Source organism: Parasteatoda tepidariorum, chromosome X1, assembly GCF_043381705.1.
Source record: "Parasteatoda tepidariorum isolate YZ-2023 chromosome X1, CAS_Ptep_4.0, whole genome shotgun sequence".
NCBI classification, from domain to species: domain Eukaryota; kingdom Metazoa; phylum Arthropoda; class Arachnida; order Araneae; family Theridiidae; genus Parasteatoda; species Parasteatoda tepidariorum.
The window spans coordinates 11,433,386-11,446,623 of record NC_092214.1 but is presented as its reverse complement, the minus strand read 5'-3'; the positions used below and the strand labels follow the sequence as shown (position 1 = coordinate 11,446,623).

Here is a 13,238-nt window from a genome sequence, read left to right as displayed (position 1 = left end):
TCGTTCAAAATAATTTTTTGTAAATTTTACTTCATTTATTATTTGCGGAAATCACAAAACAAATACATTTCATATAATCCTAAATTATTTGATAAATTTGCTCACATAAATAAATATAATATGATAAATGTAACTGTAGTTATAATAACAGAACCTCAAAAATTACTTTTTGTTATCTAGTGTGTTACTTAATAATATTTAATATGCCTATTGAGTTGATATGTAACATAAAATTCTAGTAAATCTCTAATTCCATTGGAAACAAATCTAATATTTAAAATTTATTTCATTTATATATATATATAGCACAATAAAGACAAAAAGGATAAAAAAAAAGAGAGAAAAACAAAGAAAATCAATAAGTTTTATTAACTGCGCATAAGCTGTATATAGAACTCATAAAATAAGTTAAAATGCTGAAAAAGTATGAAAAATAATTAAGAGTAATAACAGGAGAGGAAGAAAAATTATTAAAATAAAATTATTTTTAAAAATATTTAAATAATAAATAAATAAATTTTTTTAAAAATAATTTTATTTTAATAATTTATATATATATATAGCCATGAAATTGCAGTATAATATGCAAGTAATTTAGTAGAAAGATTATTTGTATGCAAATTTTAGAAATAAAACGTCGTAGGTAAGTGTACGTAAACCTTGTGGATCGGCGCGCGCAGGTCAAAGCTGTGATAAAAGGAAGAAGACCACCGTAGTTAAAGACATTCGCTGCAAGTGCAAGTGATTTGTTTTGTGAAACATGTCTTCAAGAAATCATTTAGACGACTTTACTCGAGGAAGAATGATTGGGAAGCTTGAGGAGAGGCGTAGTGTGACCAGTGTCGCCGAAGAGTTCGGGATCAACAAAAGTGTTGTTTCTCGTGCTTGGAATGCCTTTAAAACTACTGGTACAGCTGTTCGGAAGGTTGGTAGTGACCGTCCAAGGAAAACAACACCAAGAGATGACCGTTACATTGTCCTCCAGGCGAAAAGAAACCGTTTTCATTCAGCGAGAGCCATATCTCAGCAACTGTGCACAGCCACAGGACGACAAGTATCAAGATTTACAGTGGCCTCCACAAAGGTGGCTTATTTGCTAGACGTCCTGAATGCTGTATACCTTTAAAAGTTAGCCATCGGCAGCACCGTTTCACCTCTCATCTGTGAAGAGGACGCGACCATCAATGGAGTCGCGTCCTCTTCACAAATGAGAGTCGTTTTAGTGCTACAAGCGATTCTCAACGTCAGTTGATCTGGAGAGAGGTTGGAGCTCGATTGGACCAGACTTCATTTTTATGGATGGCAATGCCCGGCCACACCGTACTGCTAATGTTCAAGAGCTACTGGAAAGTGAAGATATCACACGAATGGATTGGCCAGCTTACTCTCCAGATCTAAATCCCATAGAGCATGCGTGGGATGCATTAGGGAGACGTCTTGCGACACGACAGTATCCTCCTGGTAGCACCCATCAGCTGAAAGATGCGTTAAAGGAGGAATGGAGACGTTTACCCCAAGAACTCCTGGATAATCTGGTGCTTAGCATGGAGAGACGATGCCAAGCAACAATTGCAGTAAGGGGAGGGCATATCCCATACTAGGGAACATCTGCCAGTTGTACTTACGCTTTTTCAAGCAATCATATGTAACGCCACTATATGTCAAATAAAGCCTTTTTTTTGTTCCATACCCTACTTAAAGCTTTATATTCATTTCTGCGGCATTATTCTTTTACCATGGTTTAAGTACAAAATAATGTACATCATATTCAAATTTATGTCAATCGGATGATTTCTTGTAGAGTTATGACAAAAAACGCACTTGTTGCTTAAGTTTTGCACACCAGTGTGTGTGTATACATATATATATATTCCGTATTTCTTTTATTAGCTACACAATGACTTGTATCAAAAATTAAGTAGCTGAATAGAGTTAAGAAAAAAGAGGAAAACCTTTTAGTCCAATATGTCCCCTCCTCACTGCCATCTTGAATGACTGAAAGGTGACAACATCAAAGACATTCTTTTTTAGAGAAATGAGGTATTATTTTCATTACTTTTTTGGAGTTATATTCTCTGGAAAAATCAAAAATCTCGGAGGAGTGGAAAACACTCCCAACCCATGATTGTACCAATACAAGGGATCAAAACCTGGTTTGCCCCTTGGCCTCCCGTGTGACAGACGTACCCGGACTGTTCTATCAAGGCTTGCTAGCGGTCACATCAAGTGCCTTACTTTCAACGAGGGCAGGAAAATCTTCGTCACCTGCACCAAGAGCCAAATTCATCAGGCTTCTCCTGAGCACCTCTTGGGTTGCATGGGACTCTCTAAGGATGATCTCTATGGCAATCCTCTCCTAGTCTTCGACTTCCTTTCAGTCAGCGAACTCGTGGATCTTGTCTGACTCCGTCAGACAGAGAGGATAAGCAACAACAACATTATTTTCATCTTTTTTTTCGATGAATAAAATCAAACTCAATTTATAGAACTGATAGCTTCAATGTGCCGTTCTTTTTATAAGTGAAATAAGTCCACTTTTGGAACATCTCTGATGATGATCCGAATACATGCCATCACAATTTTGATTCTCTGCTGAGGGGATGGCACATTCGCTTCGGTAGTCCGACGATCTATGCGCGAAGTCGAGCATTTTACGGTAGAACAGTTTAACGCGGACCAATACCGCACACCCTTGGTCCCTTCGTAGAGTGATCCAAGTGGTCCCCCATCCCAGTGATGCTTGACTTCGGTATTCTACTTAACGATCAGTCCACTGCGAGGCCTGTGACCGATATAGATTTAACTCTCGATATCTCGTACTTCTCAAAATCGTGTTATGTCAAATATTTTTCGAAATATAAAATTAATTTTTTCTGAAAATCATAAGGTAAGTAAACTAATTATTTTCTGTTTAATGCATAATTAGTTTTGTCTAAAAAATAAAATTTTTATTATTGTATTTAGACTTACAGTCAACTATCATTACATACATATTTATTAGTAGTTATTTTTTTGTTTTATAACTCTACCTTTTAGAGTACTATCTTAGAATATATTTTTTTACTTTATCCAACATATTTAGTTCGGAACATGTTATCTCGAAATTTTTTTATCGTCCCTTCAACTTTGAGATACCGAGAGCCCTGATATACTGTAGTATACAAATTATGCTAAAAATTTTTCAATGAGTTTTTCTCGGAATCGACTGCGCTTTATTAGTGTGGTTGAATACCTTTACTGTTTACTACTAATATACAAAGTTTCATGCCAAAGTGAATTTCCGAACTTCACCTTGTTTGTGAATTTGCGACTTTGTATTTTGAACTAATTTTGTTTAGATTTAATTCGCATGTCTTACTGTTTGCTTTTTGTTTCCGTTCAATTGCAGAGTGCTTGTTATTCAAATAATATAATTGTTATCAAAGCAAATAACCAAAAATATTCAGCAAGATTACTATGTTTCTACAGTATAAAACAAACGAAAAGTACAGTAATATGATTAGTTTACTGCTTAACATAGCATTTACTTATCAAGAATATTTAATTGTTAACATTACTTAAACTAATTATTCGTGCTGTTACATGTCTAAATTTAATTAAAGTCGGACTTCTATTTAACGAACTTCCATTTTGCGATTTTTTTCGAGGAACCAAGAGCATTGTGGAAATTTTTTCGTAAAATAACTTCCAAATAGCGATGTGAATTTTCTATTTAACGAACTTTTCTTTGAGATCCACTTTCCCTATTTCCCAAAATATTTCAGGACATTTGAAACTTGTTAACGTATTTTATGGGTGAAATGACCTTGAACTGACTTTTGAAGCCACTTAACTTTTAGAGTAAGCAGTAAAATCCCTTTCCCTTTTTTTTTTTTTTTTTTTTCCATTTCAAACAGAAAATTCAATCATTAACGGATTTTATCAGTAGTAATTAAACTTAAGAATGCATGTGGTAATGTATGCTTAAAATTATTTTTATAATAAATGCAATGCAGCTATAATTTTATACATAAATTTAGCTTTTTTTAGTTAAATATGTATGTAGCGTGAGTGTAACACTGGATAATGTTTTTCTCTATTCTTGCTTTCCATGTAGTTCTTTTTTATTTTTATGGTTAAGATTTATAAAATAAATAGTCGATATTAATTTACAAGATAAAGGTTCAATTGCTATTTTAATTATGTCTAGTGTTTATGAATTTAAAACCTGTTGTGTTATTTAAGTATTTCAAAAGGTGATTTTCTATTTAACGAATTTTCCATAAAAGGAACTTATTATCGAGATTTAACAACTTCGTTAAATAGAAGTCCGACTGTATTATTTTTTACATTGAAAATTAGTTGGAAAAATAATTCAGTAAAGCCAATGTGTATACCTTTTGATGTTATTACTGAAAGTGATCATTTGGAGCAATCATTATAATTAATACTTTAATCATATTATAGTGTTCATAATATCACCAAAATTGATTCACCTTTGCCAATATTTTTAAATTCATTTAAACTCTAATCCTTAAAGATCTCGATATATGAAAAAGTAAACTTAAAAAGTGACGGCTCATTTAAAAATGTGTAAAGTATAAAATGTAGTATATAATTGTGCATGAAGTGTATTTCAAAGAACAAACTTTTTTGTCATAAAACTCTTATTTCTTTATCGACTTCATTTCAAGCCATTTGATCAACTTAAAAACCATATCTTACAAAAGATAACAATCCAGATATTGATATTCAGTACTAAAGCACAACTTTTAAACAGTTTCGACTTGCATACTACTTAGGAACTGGTCTAATAATTCAGTCTCGCTCGACCACCTTTCACAAATACCGTTACACGTTTATTAAGTGTGAAATGAATTTTGAAACTTCAATTCAAATGACCTAAAAAGTCTACTTCATACATGATTAATCATTAAAAAAAATCAACACAAATTATTGGAAATCGAAATTAAAACGTAACTAATGGCGAGAAGAAAAATTGTCTTAAATGCGTACCTCTGCTTTATTTTAATCCAAAAAGGAAATTTGCTTCATTTTTTTAAGGATGATAATAGAATGAAATGAATCATTTTAAAACAAATGCCCAAAGAATGTTTTAAATTAACCATTCCTATTTTGAAACTACTATTAATTTATCATTTGCACCTAGCCTGCCATCTAAGTAAAATGGAGTTGAAAATGCGCTTCAACGATAGGAAAAGTAGAATAATGGCTTATTTTAAAACTATTATTACTTTGTCATTTGCACTTAATCTGCCATCTAAAAGTGTCATGGAGTTGAAAATGTGCTTCAACGATGGGAAAAGTAGAATATTAGGCCTTCAATTGCAGGAACTTCATCGATATGATTAGATTAGGTTATTGTCGTTTTCATTCAAATATTAAAAATTTAGAAATTAGCATTAAAATTTCATGCATATGCAAATCTAAATGCATTTTAATAGCATTTAAATGGATTAAACTAAAAAAGTGTTAACATTTTTTATAATTAATTATTAAATATATATTTAGACATAAAATCAGCATATTTTTATTTTAAAAATTAAGTTGTAAAAAAAATTTGATCGAGATAAATGGAACACTTTAAGTAGATATTCGCGAGTGATTTTTGAATAATTAAGATAATTCCTATATTTCTATCAGAGCAGTCAATTCGAACACTCCGGACATTTTAACAGCTCGATTCCAACTTATACTAGATTTCCGCATCATCTTCAGAAAGTATTATTATTATAAGTTTATATATGCGCAATTAGAACTATAAAAATGTTACCTACATTGCTTTTCATAAACGTTGAAGAAATAAAAATATTGAAATTATGCAAAGCTATTATGAGAAAAGACACATTAATAAACATCTCATTACAAAAATATTCTTTCGGGAATATTATGAAACAACTAATGCATAGAATTCATTTGCATATCCTTTTCTTTTCAACTGAGTTGCTGCTTTTGGAATTTATGTACTTTTACAATAGTTGAATTTAACATAGACTTCTCAAATGTGATACATTGAATGTGTGATAATCATTCTCATACTATCCATTTGAGTTATCACAAAGAAATATTTGTCCAACAGGAACTTCTTCTTTTAATATATAGGACAGAGCAACTTTTTTGACTTGTGTAAAATTTTCTTCGACTCCTGATTTGAATAAAATAGGGGGGCAATTTTTTGGTTGCCTTTATAAAAGTCATACCTAATTCAGGTGTGCGGATTTCAAATCTGATCGGAAAGATACAATTTTTGTTTTCAAATGATTTTTTTAATTTATTTTTTGTCTGAAAGTTTATAAAGAACGGTTTATATATATATCAATATGCAATAGACTGCTCCTTTGAAAATAACACTTAAGACAAAAAACATAATATCTTTTTTGTGACCTTAGCTTATCACATCATAAACTGAAGTATATTATCGCTTTCTTCCTCCCTACGTAGCAGAGAAGTGGGGAGATAATTTTAAAAAATCCTGGTTAGGAATATGACGTATTAAATTGCATAAAAACTGTAGAGTAGAACCGATTGCAGATCAGCGATATCCATTCAAAATTCTTATGCAACAGAAAGAAAAAAATATTTCTTAATTAATTTAAAAGTTTTATTTTCTTCTTCTTTAAAATTTTTGTTCATTTAGTTTATGATGCTCAACATACGTTTTTTTTTTAATCAGTCATTTGTTTAGATATTTTAATTGTCTGTCATTTTATTAATTGCTTTTTTTATGTTAATTTCCATTCATTTAATTGTGAGTCTCTTGTGTCCTGTTTCTCCTTTTTACTTTTAATAAATTTACCAAAATTTCATCATTTAAAAAAAAAGAAATTTAAATATAAAAGAAAGGTAAAAAAAAAAATTATGGCTACTTCTTATTAAATTTCATTTTGATGTTTGGTGAATTGTCGTTCTAAATATTTTATATTCTAAAATTTTTTATGAATCAAGTAAATGCGTACCATATTCTCTGCAGGAAGCGTCAGGTAGTCGAAAATGTCATTTTCTCATGTTGTTTATTTAATGCAACGAGCAATGAAATAATATTAATAATTTTTTCTAGTGAAATATTGCTGCTTACACTCTATTAGCTATTGTAATTATTTATGTATTTCTTTGATAAAAATATACATTTTAAAAAAATAATTTAAATTTCATGTAAAATGGAATTTACTTTAATGCAAATTCAAATATTTTTAATCGATAAATTGAAAAAAAATGACACATAATGCGAATTTAAATATTTTTTAATCGATAAATCAAAAAAAAATGACACATAATAAATTTTTTGAATAAAGAATTAAAAATAATGAGTTATTTATTATTTTCTCATGTTGTTTATTTAATGTAACGAGCAATGAAATAATATTAATAATCTTTTTTATTAAGATATTGCTGCTTACACTCTATGAGCCATTTATATATTTTTTTTGATAAAAAATATAAAGTTAAAAAAAATAATTAAAATTTTATGTAAATAGAATTTACTTTAATGCAAATTTAAATATTTTTTAACCGATAAATTGAAAAAAAATGACACATAATCATATATGGCAACGTTACTTTTAAAAAGTAACGAGTAAAAAGTAAAAAGTTCTTATCTTAAAAAGTAACGAGTAAAAAGTACAAGTAAAAGTACAAGTACTAAACAAAAAAAGTAACGATTTAAAAGTACATTTCTAGGAAATCGAAAATTCAAAGTAACCTAAAATTTTATTGAATAATATTCTTATGTTCTTTAATGTTTTTGCAAAATTGTTGTTATTTATTTAATTATTTTTAATTTTGAAAGTTATGGATATTAATTTATTTTTAAATTCGGAGGAATATTATAATATAGTTTTATAATATAATCGTATAATATAATTTTAAAATCAAATATAATTTTAATATCAAACTTTTTATGGATTTGCACGAAAAAGAAATTTTATCTATTGACTTTAATTTTTAGTTTATTATTTTTGTTTAATTAAATTACCATTGATTTAAAATTGTTTTACTCTATAGAAACGCGTTTTAAAAGCACAAACATAAACAAAGCAAACACGGGATTTCAGATAGCTTTGTGATCTTTGAGCTAGTAAAAAATAATTGAATGTGCAGTATAAGTTGAAACAGAACAGTCTACAGTTTTATTTGTAACAATGGCTAATGCTGAAGTCATGCGAGAAAATCATTTTCCGAACATTTCTGCCTAACGGAATAATTAAAATTTGTAAACGAATTTTAGTATCAGCGGCTAAATTAATACCTTCGAGTTTTCAAGAGTTAAAATAGTAATTATAATAGTTTTCAATAGCACAAATAGTTCTGAAGTTCTTAGAGATTTGACTGGGCTTTGTTTGACAAGGTCGGGCATAAACATAATTTTAGTAAAAAATGTACTAGGTAAAAATGTATTTAGTAAAAAATGTATTAAGACAAAAATGTATTATTAGTGAGTTCAAAAAGAAAACTGAAAAACGTAATAACAAAATCCAACATTTTTTATTTAAAATGTATTAAATAAATGCATAAAACTCGAAAATGAATTAAAATAACTTGCTAATTAATATTTTTAATCATTTTGCAAAATAATTGCATTTCGAAAGTGGTTTCACTGAGTCTGCTACGAGAATTTTTCAGAACGTGCTTAGCCACGCTGAATAAGAGCTCCACGGGAGCACTAGAAGGTACTGCAGTATTATATTTCACATATAATTTTTTTACGATTGGATATCGATTCAAAATTGATATGCTTTCGGTTTCGACATTTGAGCTCATGTATGCCAGAAATTCTTCTGTCGCTGGTGATTGGCATGATATTTTCAACTTTAGAAAATTTAAAATCCCTGGGGTTTTTTTCTGTTACGTTATTACTTATAGCAGGGTAGCGTTATTATTACTTATAGCATTACGTTATTACTTATAGCAGCTTGGACAATTCTTTCCAATTTTTTTGTAGCCTCCTCCCTAGCTTTTTCTTCCAACCAATTAAATTTGATTCAAGGTACCAGACCTGCAAACAATAAACCGTCCTGCGATTTCACATCGCGAAACCTTTCGCGCACGCAATCTAAAATAGCTTTGTTTAAAGGTTTACAAACTGTTGTTTTAATAATGTTACTGTCGAGAAACTGCGACGAACAATCTAACTTTAAAATTTTAACTGTAACTGTAGCGAGGCGGAAGTTTTGTAAACAGAAGGGGAATGATCGCCTCAGAGAGAAGAGGTTGATATGTTATGCTCACTTCAAAAAAGCTTAATGTTTCGTTTTCAATTATGTTTCTTGTTACGTTTTGTGTTAAATATTAAATGTTTTAAAAAGAAATAGTTAACTCCTTTAATGGCAGAACTTGTTACTTTTTATTATTGACATCTTTTTATTTTTACAAGAGTAGCGATCCTTTTTAAAGGGAAAGAAAAGCTTTCCATCTTCTCACCGGGAAAATTGAAGAAAAACAGAAATTGCAGGTAAGGTAATTTTGCCTTTACCTTTAATTAAGAATTATTATTGAATTTAATTGAGTTGATTGATAAATAATTTATTACAGTTACTATGAAGCTCTTCTTCAAAAGAGCCGTCTTTTCCCTTTCAGGAATGACAATTTTAAAAGGTCAAGGTATTTAAACACGAAGTTAGCTGTGAATGCATATATATTGCACATTAATTTTATAAATTAAAAAAACATAAGCATTTTTTTAATTTTTTTTTTAGAAAGCTTGCCGAGTTTTAGAAAAAAGTAACGATTTCATTCGACATTTCAGTTACAAATACTTGTACTTTTTCCCCAAAAGAGTAACGAAAGTACAAGTAAAAGTACTAAATTTAAAAAGTAACGAAGTACAAGTAAAAGTACGTACTTTTTAATTGTACCGGCGGTACAAGTAACGAAAGTAAAAGTACTGCCATATATGCACATAATGCAAATGTAAATACTTTTTAATCGATAAATCAAAAAAAAAAAATGACACATAATAAATTTTTTGAATAAAGAATTAAAAATAATAAGTAACTTATTATTTTCTCATGTTGTTTATTTAATGTAACGAACAATGAAATAATATTAATAATCTTTTCCATTAAGATATTGCTGCTTACACTCTATGAGCTATAGTAACTATTTATATATTTTTTTTTTTGATAAAAAATATAAAGTTTAAAAAATAATTAAAATTTTATGTAAAATAGAATTTACCTTAATGAAAATTTAAATATTTTTTAATCGATAAATTAAAAAAATGACACATAATAAATTTTTAGAATAAAAAATTAAAAATAAGTAGTAATTTATTATCAAAAATAATGCTGTTAACGTTTTTATAAACACATCAATTTAAATTTTTTAATCAGAAAAAAAATAATAAAGTCACTTGAGGCAAAATATTTTTAAAGTGATAGCGAATGATATCTGAAACAAAAAAGCATTTTGAGTTATTCGTGGAATTTAATTTCACGCGAAATCAAATTAATTAAATCAATAATTAAAAATTTAAACTTAACTTTTTCTACCACTAAAAACCATTTGCCCACAAAACAGAGAAAGTTGGCACCCCTTTTATTACACTTCTATGAAACAGAAAATGGTTGCAAACAAATAAAAAATGACATAAGTAAATAAATTTTTAGAATGAAAAATGAAATAATATTAATAAGTTGATAATGATTTCTAGAAAAATTCAAGAAAATACTGTTTTCACTTTATTAGGTATTAATTTAATCTTTTCAATTAAAAAAGTTTTTTTTTAAAAATATAAATTATTTTATTTCTATAAAATAGAGTGTACTTAAGTATAGTTTTAAATATTTGTGAACAAATTAAATAAATAACATGTAAATAAACTTTAAAAAAAAAAAGAAAAAAAGACCAGTGTAGAATATCCTAAGTGATTTTGTTATAAAACGCAATAAATAAATTTAAGCAACTCACATAATGTAATGCAATATACAAATCTATATAGTAAAAATATTATTTTGGAAAATTCTTTATTTTGCAATTAATTGACTGGCAATGTTAAATAGGTAGTTTCATAATATTTAGAAAAGTTTTTATATCATTATTTATTTATTTTTTTAGTTGAGATAAGGGAAATGAAAGCCTAAATAAAGCATTAATTTTCCTTGTCTCAACAAAAATAAATAGAAAATTTTCAAAATATTATTAAACTGCCTATAAAAATGCAACACAAATAAATAACATAAAAATGTCTTACTTGTACAATTTCTATTCAATGTATAGCGTTATCTTGACTCCGAAACTCGTGTTATCAATAACATACTTGACTGACTGACTGAGGGAAACTTTGAGGTCGATAACTTTTAGCTTAGGGTTGCCTTTATCGCCAAGGGGAAACTATAAATGGCGCAATTTTGCTATTTCTTGATATCCAAACGGCCAAAAATATTTTCTTTGGAGTTCCGCTACTGGAGATGTTTTTCGAATGGAATAAAATATCATTTCGAGGTTATTATATTAAATAAACCATTTTTCTATCAGCATTTGCATGTTAAAAAGTACTATTATGCTGAATTTTGAAATGGTTTGAAAAAGATCAACAAAATTATTTCAAGCCGAACTTTAGAGCCTTGTTCTAATTTTTTTAGAGCAACCTAACCGATTATTTTTTGTTCTTTATTAAATTGTTTACATTCGTATTTTATTTCATATAACGTAAATGAGTATCGATATTCCTATGTTTAGGACGAATGGAGTATTTTAGACATTATAAAGGTATGACTTAAAAGTTGATAATTTGTGTTTGTTTTTTTGAGATTCAGAAACTGTTTTCGCTCCTAAAAGTTTTTCTTTTTATTCACTCAATATTTTTTCTTTGCGAAGAACGTAATAGTTCAGCGCAGACTATTCGTAAAAAAAGAGTCACGAAATATGCTTAACTTTTGAAATGTGAAATGTTTATTTAAAGCTTTGCAATCAATTAAAAGTCTCAGAATTATTTTAAGTTATGAAGAACCTAGAATCATATAAATGTTACAAAGTTAAAATAAATTCTTTAAATGTATATTTTTAAAGAAACAACTATGTATTTCATGTTTATATGAATCCCCGCTCTGAGGAAAATAATGAGAGTGATGAAACGTCAATCAGCTGAGCAAATATCAACTAGAAGTAGAGTAATTTATTTCCTTTTTGAAAGGAACACTTTTATTTTCAAGTTATCAGGACTGTTTACTACATTTAGAAATCCAATTCTAGTTAAATTTTTCAAATTGACTTTTGGCTGCTCTCTAACTACCCTACTATGGCGTGCAAGAAATTTTCACCTATATGTAGTTTTTGATATTTCATCAGAAATGAATCAAATTTACCCTTTGCTTACGGTGTTCCATGTTGTACCATCACATGCGGTCCACATGTATAAGCAGAAGGTTAAAGAACCTTCTCATATCAAATTGTAAAAGATGCGATCGTTTGTTTTTCAGTTATCCAAGTTTCCTTTTCTGCGTATAAATATTAGCAGTTTAACGAAAACTATTATTAGGGGAATTATAATTTTTTTTACAGCTATGTACATATATCTTTAAAAATGTGTAATACATCCCACTATTTTAAAATTTCGAATTGGAGTATTGTTTATATTTACAGTTTTTCGAAATAAAGGGAATCACAGAGAAATTATGATTTCTTTTGTGGCAACGTACTAAAACTAAGGATATAAAATTTTTTTACTTTTTTGAATTCTTAAATTTTATCTTATAACCGTCTTTGAACAGTCGACCCAGTTTTCGGGTTTACGACTAATTATGTTCAACTCCGTAGCTTTAAAATTTTGAACCCAATCCAGAAGACAAGGAACCTCCTGGATCAAGTATTGGGAGAAATTTGCCTTCGTAGAGGAATTTTTAATGGAACTATCATGCATTTGTGTAATACGGAGAGGAAAACCACGAAAACCTCCCACTGTTAGCCTGACGGCAAGGGGACTCTAACCCATGACCCGTCTACCACTGAGGATATTATGAATCAGCACTGTGGTCTGTGCGAGCCGGGTGGGGAATTCGAATCGAACTGCCATCAGTGGTATTCGAACCCGGTTCACCTCATTGGAAGGCGAATGCTGTATCGCCTGAGCCACCAGGGCTCCGGAGTTATTAAATTAAAAAAATTTGGATTTTTTTTCACATAACCCCGAAAGCTTAGCAAAAAATAAGTATTTCTTCCCATTTTTTTAATCAGAACACAAGCTAAACATTCTCCTTTCATTAAGAAAAAAGATAACAAATCTATTTTAGTATTATTTTAAT

General features: G+C 28.9%; 1 protein-coding gene across 1 annotated transcript in view; it reads right to left on the bottom strand.

The window, feature by feature from the left end:
* LOC107436185 (uncharacterized) overlaps positions 1-11,329 on the bottom strand; it is a 40,839-nt gene extending 29,510 nt beyond the window's left edge. Inside the window, exon 1 of the mRNA XM_016047790.2 lies at positions 11,189-11,329. The gene's annotated coding sequence lies outside the window, so the exon portion shown is untranslated. The remainder of the gene's footprint in view (positions 1-11,188) is intronic.
* Positions 11,330-13,238: the final 1,909 nt, after the last annotated feature.